We start from the raw sequence: 11,255 nt of genomic DNA on the forward strand, positions 1-11,255 counted from the left end.
AAAATTATAAAATACACAAATACTGTTTTCATAATCAGTCGATGAATGTTGAAATTACAATACTAAGTAAAGTGTTTATTCACGATCATGTCATTTGTATTTTTCATTGCAAGTTGGAATCGGTTACAAACAAAAACAAAGCAAATATGCGTTCATAATGTGAAAACATTGATAAATTTGTATTGACATATTTTTATAGTTAAAACAACATATTTGATATCTTTCATGACCTTACCGTGCGTAGTTTAATTCCTTGAAATCAATTAAAATCTACTTTTTAGCTATAACGTTTCAAAGGTAGTTGATTTTACATAAAATTAGCACCAACATTTTTTTTGCCCTGTAACTGTAAACGATATAGGCACTCGTTAGAATTTTTCTCGGGTTTTGTAGTATTGTGTGTCATGTATTCCAAATTAATTAAAATACGTAGACACAATTCCAAACTTTTGTGGTGTCAACATTTAATTTTTTTATATTTCTCTTGTAAAGGGCTAACCGTTTAATATTATCTGAACAGTTAATAAGGATTTTTTGACATTTTTACAGCAGTTAACAAGGAAAATTAAAAAAGTTGACCTGTGCAATGCATACCTTTACTTCTAATTTTTTTTCCACAATTTTCACTGTTCGTCATGTCTTCGAAAGTGCTACATTCTAATGTTCCGCGTTTATATATGTTTTCTCAATAGTCAATTGTAGTTTTATGCATTAATATTTCAATCGATATATCGAAGTATTTTAATATTTACATAATAATTTACTTAAAAATAATACGTCCCAAAAACGTAGGACAACTATAATATAAAAAGGGGCAGAAAACACAGCGCTTAGGGATACAAAAGTACCACAGATTCGCTTGAATAAAAATAAATCAACCATCTTACATTCAAAAATGCGGTAAAATCGTTGAGATATCGGTGTCAGGTTGAAAAACATCAAGCTACGTACCGAGCAGTGATGAGTTGTAGTCTCAGTAAGTTTAGCTATAGTGATGAGAAGTGAAACATCAAAACATGTCACGTCTATAGATAACTTAATAATCAGCTTCGTAAACTACTGACTATCCACCGTTCCTCCTGTTATAAAACGAGTCGCCCGATTAAGTTACTTACTAATAAACGAAATGTTATACACATGTTAAGGTTGTCTGTGACATATGCAACGATAAAAAAGACACATTTTGAACGTGGAAAATTCCCTTAGTATAGAGACAATGCTGTCTTCTCTAACCGTGTACAAAAGAGATGCTACAATTTATTTCTGTGGTATGTTCCTGAAATGGGATATACCACTGTCAACATTGCTGACATAATATGCAATGTATCTCCCATAAGTTGAATTTTGAACTTAGATTCCAATATAAAATGAAAGATTTACGAAGAAATTAAAAAAAATACCGACATGCGATAACAAGGCTATACATGTATTGCAGATATGCGGACCGTCTTATCGTCATTGTGCATTGGAGGTTACTCTAAATGGGATATAGTGAGAAGGAAAAATATGCTAGGAGACTGATACGATCATCATCTATAATTTTATCTCAGTAAACAATCGATAGAATGTTAGTTACTCACGCGTGACAATGAAGTTACATGAGCGTGACAAAAGAAGTCTTATATTTTCACGAGTGTACGCGTGACAAAGGCACACTTCCTGAGTGCTGGATTAAGATCTAGGAGACAACTTCCAAGATGCGTCACCAACTCTTACATCCAACAATTATGAATGAATCTTAACATGTAATGTAGATTTTTCATCCAATTTCTATTATCTATTTTATGTAAAGAGTGCGCAAAATGGTGTAACTTGGCGAGAGATAGTGCAAGAGTATATAGAGTAGACGAAATAAGCAATGCTGATAGAGGATGCAGCAGGCGAGAGTGATAGCTGCATGAAACTATTCTTCTATACATTTAAAAAATAATCTTATTTGGTTACTTCTATATAAGATTTTCCAATTAATTATTTTAAGTGCGGAAATGATGTAATGGCTTTTATAGTTTTATAAAAGATAGTAAAAGATACGACACTGTCTTTTTCAGTATTGACAACTTCGAAACATACTTTATACCTGTATTTTACTTTATTGTATCCCTCATGCACTCAAAATTTTATGATTGTATAATGTTCAAATGCGTGTTATTTTGTTGTTGTTACTATTGATAACATATCGCTGCCTTCAGAGCTAAGTTAAAATCTTTATCCATAACTGTTGAAATGTATAATGTCTTAATTTTGACAATTTTAGTGTATTAATATATATATATATATATATATATATATATATATATATATATATATATATATATATTATTTATTTATCTTTGTTCTCTTATTGCAGTTTTACAAAAATTGAAACACCTTAACATTACTTATCATGTCTTATTACTCGTGTTTTAAACGTTTTTGTTAAATACTCCTGGTATTACACTAAACCAGTCTTTAAATAAGATACCCCCAATCTAAAAACATAATCCTTTCACAAGTTGCATTATTGAAACGTAATAAGATGAATCTGGAAGGTTCTATCGCGAGGTACCTAAAGCAAAAAAAATACAATAAATAAAAAATAATTTTAAAAAGTTAAAAACATTTAATCCCCACACCCACCATATCCCTTAATTACCAGAAAAATCCTGGTTGCTAGCTACTGTCAGTTTTCGAGATGACTTCGGAAGAAAGGAGCAGTGCCTTCAGAGCTAAGTTATAATCTTTATCCATAACTGTTTAAATGTATATTGTATAATTTTGCCAATTTTTGTGTATTAATATATATATATATATATATATATATATTATTTATTTATTTTGTACTCTTATTGCAGTCTTACTAAAAATTGAAACACCTTAACATTACTTATCATGTGTTATTAATCGTGTTTTAAACATTTTTCTCTTAAATACGCCTGGTTTTACCCTAAACAAGCCTTTAAATAAGATGCCCCCAATCTAAAACCATAAGCCGTTCACAAGTTGCATTATTGAAACGTAATAAGGTTCTATCGTGAGGTACCTAAAACACAAAAAAAAACATTTCCACGGATTTATATGGGAGGGGAGACTATCTTAAAATTCTATTCTAAACTGGGAATGGGAAAAGGATTTATACTAAAATGATATAAATAAGTAAAACTTAAAAAGAAATGTAATTGGAGAGTAGATAATGCAGTTTATCGGCAGTCCTCATTTCTAATGGGTATATTTCTGACAATGGGCGAAGAAAAAGCTACTTTCCACGTCGGTAGTACTTCGTGAACAGTAGTCTTAGATGTCGGAAATTTTCTGTCTCTATGTCTATCTTTGCGGCCATGTCACTAGTAAGGGTGCTGGAGGTAAACTTTTCATGTGGGCTGCCGTTTACCGCCTGATAGTCAGGGGCCCGAACCTAGGAATAACCACTAAGAAGGCTGTCCTATCAGCAGGTGCAAAGTACTGGGGTGCTGTGTTGCCATTTGGTGAATGGATTCTGGAAGATGCAGTAGTCTCTGGTAGGGCCTCTCGATGCATTAATATTGGGTAATTGTTACGGTTTTACCTTATCATGTGCTACAAAAAAATTCCCCGTCTTTCCTCTCTTACTTTTCCTCTCTGTTCTGTTCTAACCAAGCATGCTGACGTGTCCCACAAATAAAAAAAGAAAACACAAATAAACCTAGACCCCCATCCTCCTACGTAGACCCCTACAACCATGTCTCCTTCTCCAACATCAGGGGTCTACTTTCTAACATTCCAGAGGTTTAAACCCTATTACAGGAGACGAAACCTGACATATTTTTCCAAGCGGAACTGGAATTGGGCCGACCACCTCCCTAGATGCCTTCATAATTAAAGGATACTCTAACTTAACATCTAAATCTGACCCCCAACATCGCCACGGGCATGGAATATGTGCCTACATTAAAGATGGCTTCCCATGTGACATGGGTATCTCCAGAGAAGACCCTTATCTACTTTGTATGTGCTTCCGGTTGCACTTGCTTACCCCACTACATTTGTATTTGCCCTCTAACATCCCCACAACAGCAGAGTTACTGTATTTAAGAGTATATCAGAGAAAATTGACCACATCCTTTCTGCTCATGCCTCGGTTAACATTCACATTTGTGGTGACTTCAATGTCCATGATGTGGAATGGCTGACCCACTCAAATAAGACTGATGATGAGGTGAGGTTATGTTATGATTTTGCCATTGCCTATGACCTCACTCAGATTGTTCACAAGCCCACCCGTGTGCCCGATACCACCGGTCAGTACGCAAGCCTTCTAGACATTTTCCTATCCACTTCCACTGAGCTATGCTCATGTTCCGTTCTATTACCTCTGGGATCCTCCGACCATTCTGGTATATCAGTTAAGATAGAAATGAAATATAATAAGTCTACAGACGTACCTCTCTTGCCTGCTGTATACCGATACTCTATGGCGGACCGGGATAGCTTCCGTACATTCATATCTGATCTGCCTCTCCATTCCATGTTTAAAAAGGATGTGCCCTCTATAGTATCAGACCTGAACGAATGCTTATTTGAAGGGATAAACCAATTCACACCATCCAAAATATTCTAACAACAACCTAACAGCCAGCCATGGTTCTCCCCTGAATGTGCTGCTGCCATCGCACACAGGCATTACTTTTTCCATAGCTACCAACGTAATTGATTCACTGAAACTAAAGCTGCTTTCAGGACCACCAGCAACCACTGTAAAAGAGTAATAAAATGCAAGAGAACTATATGCTCAATCTGTAAATCCTAAGTAGCTGAGCAGCGGATTGGTTCCCAGCAGTTCTTGCAAATAGCAAATAGGATCCTGAACAGAAACGTGCGTTCTATCCCAACAATTATCAATGGACCAGAGGTCATCTCGACAGCATCCGACAAGACCAAACTATTTGCCAAATACTTTGCTGCAAGTTCTACCCTGTGAGACGAAGACCATCAACTCCACGTATTCCATTCTATAACGGACTACACGCTATGCAACATACAAATATCTGTACGTGAGGTCGCCAACCTAACCAAGAACCTTCACTCCACTAAAGCAACTGGTCCTGACAGTATTCCAATTACAGTGTAAAAATTTACAATCAGAACTTGACTCCATACTTATCAAACTGTTTAAGCGTTGCCTTAATGAGAAGCGCTTCCCAACACCCTGCAAAACCTCATCACTATGCCCTGTATTTAAGAATTCAGATGATAAGTAATACCCCTCTCAGTACAGACCAAAGAGTCCCCTGTGTGTCATGGGTAAGTTACTGGAATCCACAATAAGTAGAGAAGTAGTCAACCACCTCAGCAGAAGTAACCTTCTTAGCGACACGCAATATGGTTTCCGTTCTGCTTGATATACAGCATATGTACTAACAGTTATATCTCATAGGATTAGCGAATCCCTCGACAAATGCTTAATTTCTAGGGCAATTGCTCTCGACATATCACAGGCCTTCGATAAGTTTCGGTATAAAGGCCTACTACACAAGATCTCCAGCTACGGTATAACTGGAAATGTTTTCTCGATCATTAAACCATTTCTCTCTGATAGGCTCATAAGAGCAGTGGTTGATGGGCAGAAATCAGAGGGCCACAGTATTAATGCTGGTGTCCCTCAGGGGTCCATACTGAGCCCAAATCTCTTCCTGATCTACATCAATGATCTCCCAAAACACATATCAAAATCCTCCGGCTGCATCTATGCTGATGACACAACCATCTATGACAACACATCAAAGGCCGTAACTGATGATGTTCTCTCTGACTCTCTCTCCTCTGATCTTGAGCGCGTGATACAGTGGGGAAAGAGGTGGCTGGTTACCTTTAATGCCTCTAAGACCAAGATCCTATTTCTACACCATAAACGCTCTGATCCCCATCTGGCATCAATTGAAATGTATGGCTCCAGTCTAGGGGAGCCCCATGTTTTGATAAGCTTCTGGCTTAGACCTTTACTCCTGATCTTAAATAGAATACATACATCAAGTCTGTGGCCAAGGTCGCTGGGAAAATGGTGGATCCTTCTACCGCTCCGAAGATGTCTCACTAATGATTCAAGGCTATATCTATATGAGCCAAGTACGTCCAAAGATGGAGTACTGCTGCCACATCTGGGGCGGAACTGCTAAATACAGTTTATCCTGCCTTGACAGAGTATAAAATAGACTTCGTGGCTTGGTGGTGGATTCCCTTTTCTCTTCCCTGCAACCTCTTTCCCACAGAAGATACGTAGCGAACCTTGGTTTGTTCTATCGTTATTTCCATGGCAGGTGCTCGTCTGAGCTCCATTCTCTGGTCTGACATCGCAAATTTTTACACAAAAAACAGCCGACTAGCTGAAACCACATTCAATAATTTTCCCCACTCCTTATCTGTGCCTAAATCAAAACGTAGATTCCACGAACAAAGCTTCTTTCTTCGAACTGCACGCCTGTGGAATTCTGTTCCGCTTGCCTGTTTCCCTCCCGACTTCAACCTGGATGTCTTCAAGTCCAACACCAACAAATTCCTGATGAACCGCTCCCTTAAGTAATGACACTGTATCCATTCTCCAATACTATTGCTACACTATCCCTTTGAGTACTGTACACACAATAACTCTTGGGCCTTGATAAGTGGTGAAGTCCATGTAAAAAAAATCGTATGAAATGTCTGATTATTAGACGCTAAAACCATAATAAATGTTTTACTACTGTAACACGTGTTTAAATTGCATATGAGAACCATATTATTCCCCATACAAATTATGTCTGCAAACCAAAAAAAAAAAAAAACACTTTTATAAACCCTTTTCACTGATGAGGAATATTATTACATACTAAGTTGAAGCGAGAGATTAATAAGCTGAGCGAAATCATATTTCCATGAGTAACTTATCTCCATTAAATACACCGGCATTTAGGAAACAAGGTCATAATATAAAACGTTTAAAATATCAGATCAGCATAGTTTACTAATCAATATGTATTTTCCCATGAGAAAAAGCGTATGAAAAGATACACATTTCAAGTGCTGAGATACACTTCGGTTATAGGATGCACTTGTTTAAATTCGAAAAATAAAGAGCAATGTAATATATAATTACGAATTTCAATTTCTAGTATATATAATTATAGATGTAATAAGAAAGTTACACACTACTTTATAAGTTTAAACGTTAATGCATTTTCCTTGATGATATAGATCATATATTTGACTAGTTTTCAAGAAAAACCAGACCATTTATTCTGTTTTTGAGATTGTTTTGTTAGTGGAGTCTTCTATAAATGTTATGTAAAAGATTTATTTCAAGTGGATAAATAAACAAAGTTTTGAATTCAAGGGAACATTCCGATCAGAAAAAGGTCATATGGGGCATATTGGGATTATTTGTGTTCACAATCAGAAGAATAAAAGTGTAGCATTTGGGAATATATATATATATATATATATATATATATAAATATATACATACATATATACATATATACACACACACACACATATATATATATAAATATATATACTCGGGTTTTTTATTCAAAAGTAATGGACTAATGAATTCAACGAGGTTGTTAGATAGTGCTCAATAAAAAGAGCTGATAATACTTGTTTATTGTTATATAAACATGGTCACATCCAGCTGCTACACATAGCCACTTGTGTCAATCAAACAACAGATATCATCAGGCAGCGACTTGACTATTCAAAAGTTCAATGAATAATTGATTTTTATTTTAGGTAGGAACTCTTTAAAAGTTGGAGTTCAAAAAACCTTAAACACAGAACTTTAATTATAAGATGTAAAGAGGGAGGGGGCAATTTAAATAAAATTAAAAGATTATAATAAAGCGAGAGTTATTAAGAAGAGAAAAAAGAAATACAGAAAGAAAATAAATAGAGAAAGAAAATAGAGAGAAAAATATATATATATAATATGGAGAAGAAAAAGAAAAAAATATATAAATGTTTATTATAAAGAGAATAAGGACTAAGAGGGAAAAGAAAGAATGATGAGATATAGTTAAAGAGAGAAAGAGAGAAAGTAAGAATTAATAGGAAGGGAATCTTTAAAAAAAGTTGCCAGTATATAGAATAAGAAAAAGACAAAAATCTGCGTGTCAACCAATTTATGAACAATTATACAATTCAGTAATGAGAAACATTATTACAAATACAAACAGAAAATACAATCTAAGCGTTAGAAATTAGCATGTCAAAAAAAGACAGCGAATGTATCCAACTAACATATTTATCATCTAACATACGTCCACGAGTGATGTCAACGCAGTTCAAACATACGTCTTCAATTAATTAAGCCCTGTATACTAAATGATATAAGTTTAAAGTTTTCGCGTTTATATTAAAGGAATATATAAATAAAAGAAAAATAATAATGATAAAACAATATTAAAATTATTATTAATAATAATAATAATAATAGTAATAATAAAAATAATAGTAAAAATATTAGTAATAATAATAATAATAATAATAATAATAATAATAATAATAATAATAATAATAACAGAATAAAATAAATATTTATTATATTTTTAATATAACATATTTAGCCATGAGAGGGGATTAAAAATATGAAATAGGACTAATAATTATAAATAATAATCTACTAATATTTATGCATATAAAAAAATACAATACATATATATATTTATATATATAAACATACACATACACACACATACAAATACACACATATATATATACATATATATACATACATGCATATACTTAAAGGTGTAACTCTATATTATTAAGTTGAAAGTTTAACCTAGTTAAATATAAATATAAAGTCATATTAAATCACAAATTAATACATTCAAGACAGTATTACGTAAAACATAGATACAAGTACACTTACATATAAATATATAAATATATTCAGGCAAAAAAAGTAATTAAATCAACAGAATACTCAAAAGTAGCGACACACAGGTAGATAGTAACAAAATGAAAAATAATAAAATACATATGTATATACCCACAGAGAACCAACAGACATACAAATATATATATATATATATATATATATATATATATATAATTTTATGTATACACATACATACAAAAATACACAAACATATGCACACAGTCATATACTAATATACAACAACGCACACACATATATATATATATATATACGCACACATAAATATGTATAATTCACATAAACCATATGCATAGAAATACATATGAATACAAATTATTTGGCAAGAGTACAGATAGATGCATACACACATAAAAACATACAGATGGACTGAATAAACACCACCAGGGGAGCACACAACAAAGGAGGGTATACAAAATAATATATAAATGTATACATCTAAGTACACACGGTCATAAAAAAAACATAGACAAATACAAATACACATAGACACACAGGTATATAGGATAGGGGAAGTAAAGAATGAAATCAGGCGAGGAGAAAGTATATTAATAGTATTTTAATAAATTATAGAAATCAGTGACAATTTTAAATTTATTTAAATTTTATATCTAAACTAAATTACTTAACAGAAGTTTTTTTTATAATGTTTGCAATTAATTGAATTTTCGTGCTTCTTATTTAATAATTTATCTCTTTCTCTAAAAGTATGTATAAATAATTTCTCATAAAGACATAGGTAGCAAGGTGAGTTTAAAGATGAACAGGTTTTAGCTTTCTTTAAAATTTTCTAATTTACTATTGGGGAGCAACCTTGCTCTACTAGTTCATAGTAATATTTAGACAAGGAAGTTCTATTTTTGTACTCATTATTTTCAAAAGAGCACTTGTGACCGGTAAATGTTTCTTTAAAATTGTTATTTGTCATTCCTATGTAATATTTTTTTTCAATAGGATTTACCTTAGTAGAAATAGTTGCTTGGTACACTACAGAAGTAATTTGACAATTTCCTTTAAGATGGCATTTTGATTTAATTCTACGGTTACACCCTTCGGTAGCAATGGGTGTGCTATTTTTGTTTAATATTTTGTTATTATGTTTTTTAATTATTTTTTCAAGGTTTTCATTACAGCTATAACTAAGGTTTATTGTATTTTTATTGAAAATTTTATGTAGTATGTTACTAATAAGGAAGTGCTTTTTAATTAAGTTTAAGAATTTCATTCCTAGGTTTGTTTTAAGTTTCAGATTAAAAGGGGGATTGTACCACAGGATTATTCTCTTACGGTTTATATTTGTATTTGTGTTTGGGTGTGTTAGTTCTATGAACTCTATTTGCGTGTTTTTGTAACCACTATCCTTAAGGGCCCTGTTATAGAAATATTTATGTTTATTAAATGTGGAGGCTGAGTCTGCGCACATAAACTGAGGAGGTGGCGGCAGCATGGAGGGCGTACACATCAATCCTAGACCTGCGAAGAGCCTACCTGGAGATACGCGCCGGGAAGTCGTGGTAGGTGTTCCAGGCTGTCAGGATCGAAGGGACTCGCTATTGTTTGACCGGGATGGGGTTCGGCCTGAACGTGGCCCCGAACATTATGATAGCGATAATGCACGCGACTCGGTGTCAGGATGAACACGAGCAACAGGTGACGTCGTCGTATATTGACAACATTTTTGTGAACGAGAGCCTCATGTTTGCCCAGGCACCGAAAGAACACTTTTAGACCTTCGGATTGTCGTGCAAGGACCCAGAGCGCCTGCAAGATGGAGCGAAAGTTCTTGGCTTTCTATGTGAGATGCGGCGCAGATGAACTCCGCTGAGGAAGAGGTGGTAAGGTCCGAGAATTCCATCCAACATCACGCGTCGGAGTGTTTTTCCGTCTGCGAAAAACTGTTAGAGCACATCCCCGTGCGTATGTGACTCCGGCTGGTGGTGGTAGCCGTAATGCGACGTGCCACTTTCATGTCAGCGGGATGGGACGATTACGTGCGCGATCCCGCCCTACAAAGCTGTTAGATGCTGTGGTCAGAGTTACCGAGGATGACCCCGTGCTTTATGTGTGATGACGTTTCGACTTCTGGAACTCCCTGTCCTCAAATCGTCGCAAAATGTTTCGAATTGTGCTTTGACTTGTGCTATCGCTGACAACAAACTGTCGGCGATAAGCTCTTTCATTCAAAACATTTGTATTCTGATTCAGGTAAAAGAATTTCCCAACTTGACTACGTTTTTCAATGAGTTCCTTATCCATAATTAGTGTCCAAAATATAATCCGTAAGATAATTGAAATATAGAAAAAAATATCCACTAATGGTAAAATGACAATGATTTGTAACCCTCATCTGACTTTTTAGAATCTCTCT

Source organism: Euprymna scolopes, chromosome 1 (assembly GCF_053919585.1).
Source record: "Euprymna scolopes isolate OS-2025 chromosome 1, ASM5391958v1, whole genome shotgun sequence".
NCBI lineage: Eukaryota > Metazoa > Mollusca > Cephalopoda > Sepiida > Sepiolidae > Euprymna > Euprymna scolopes.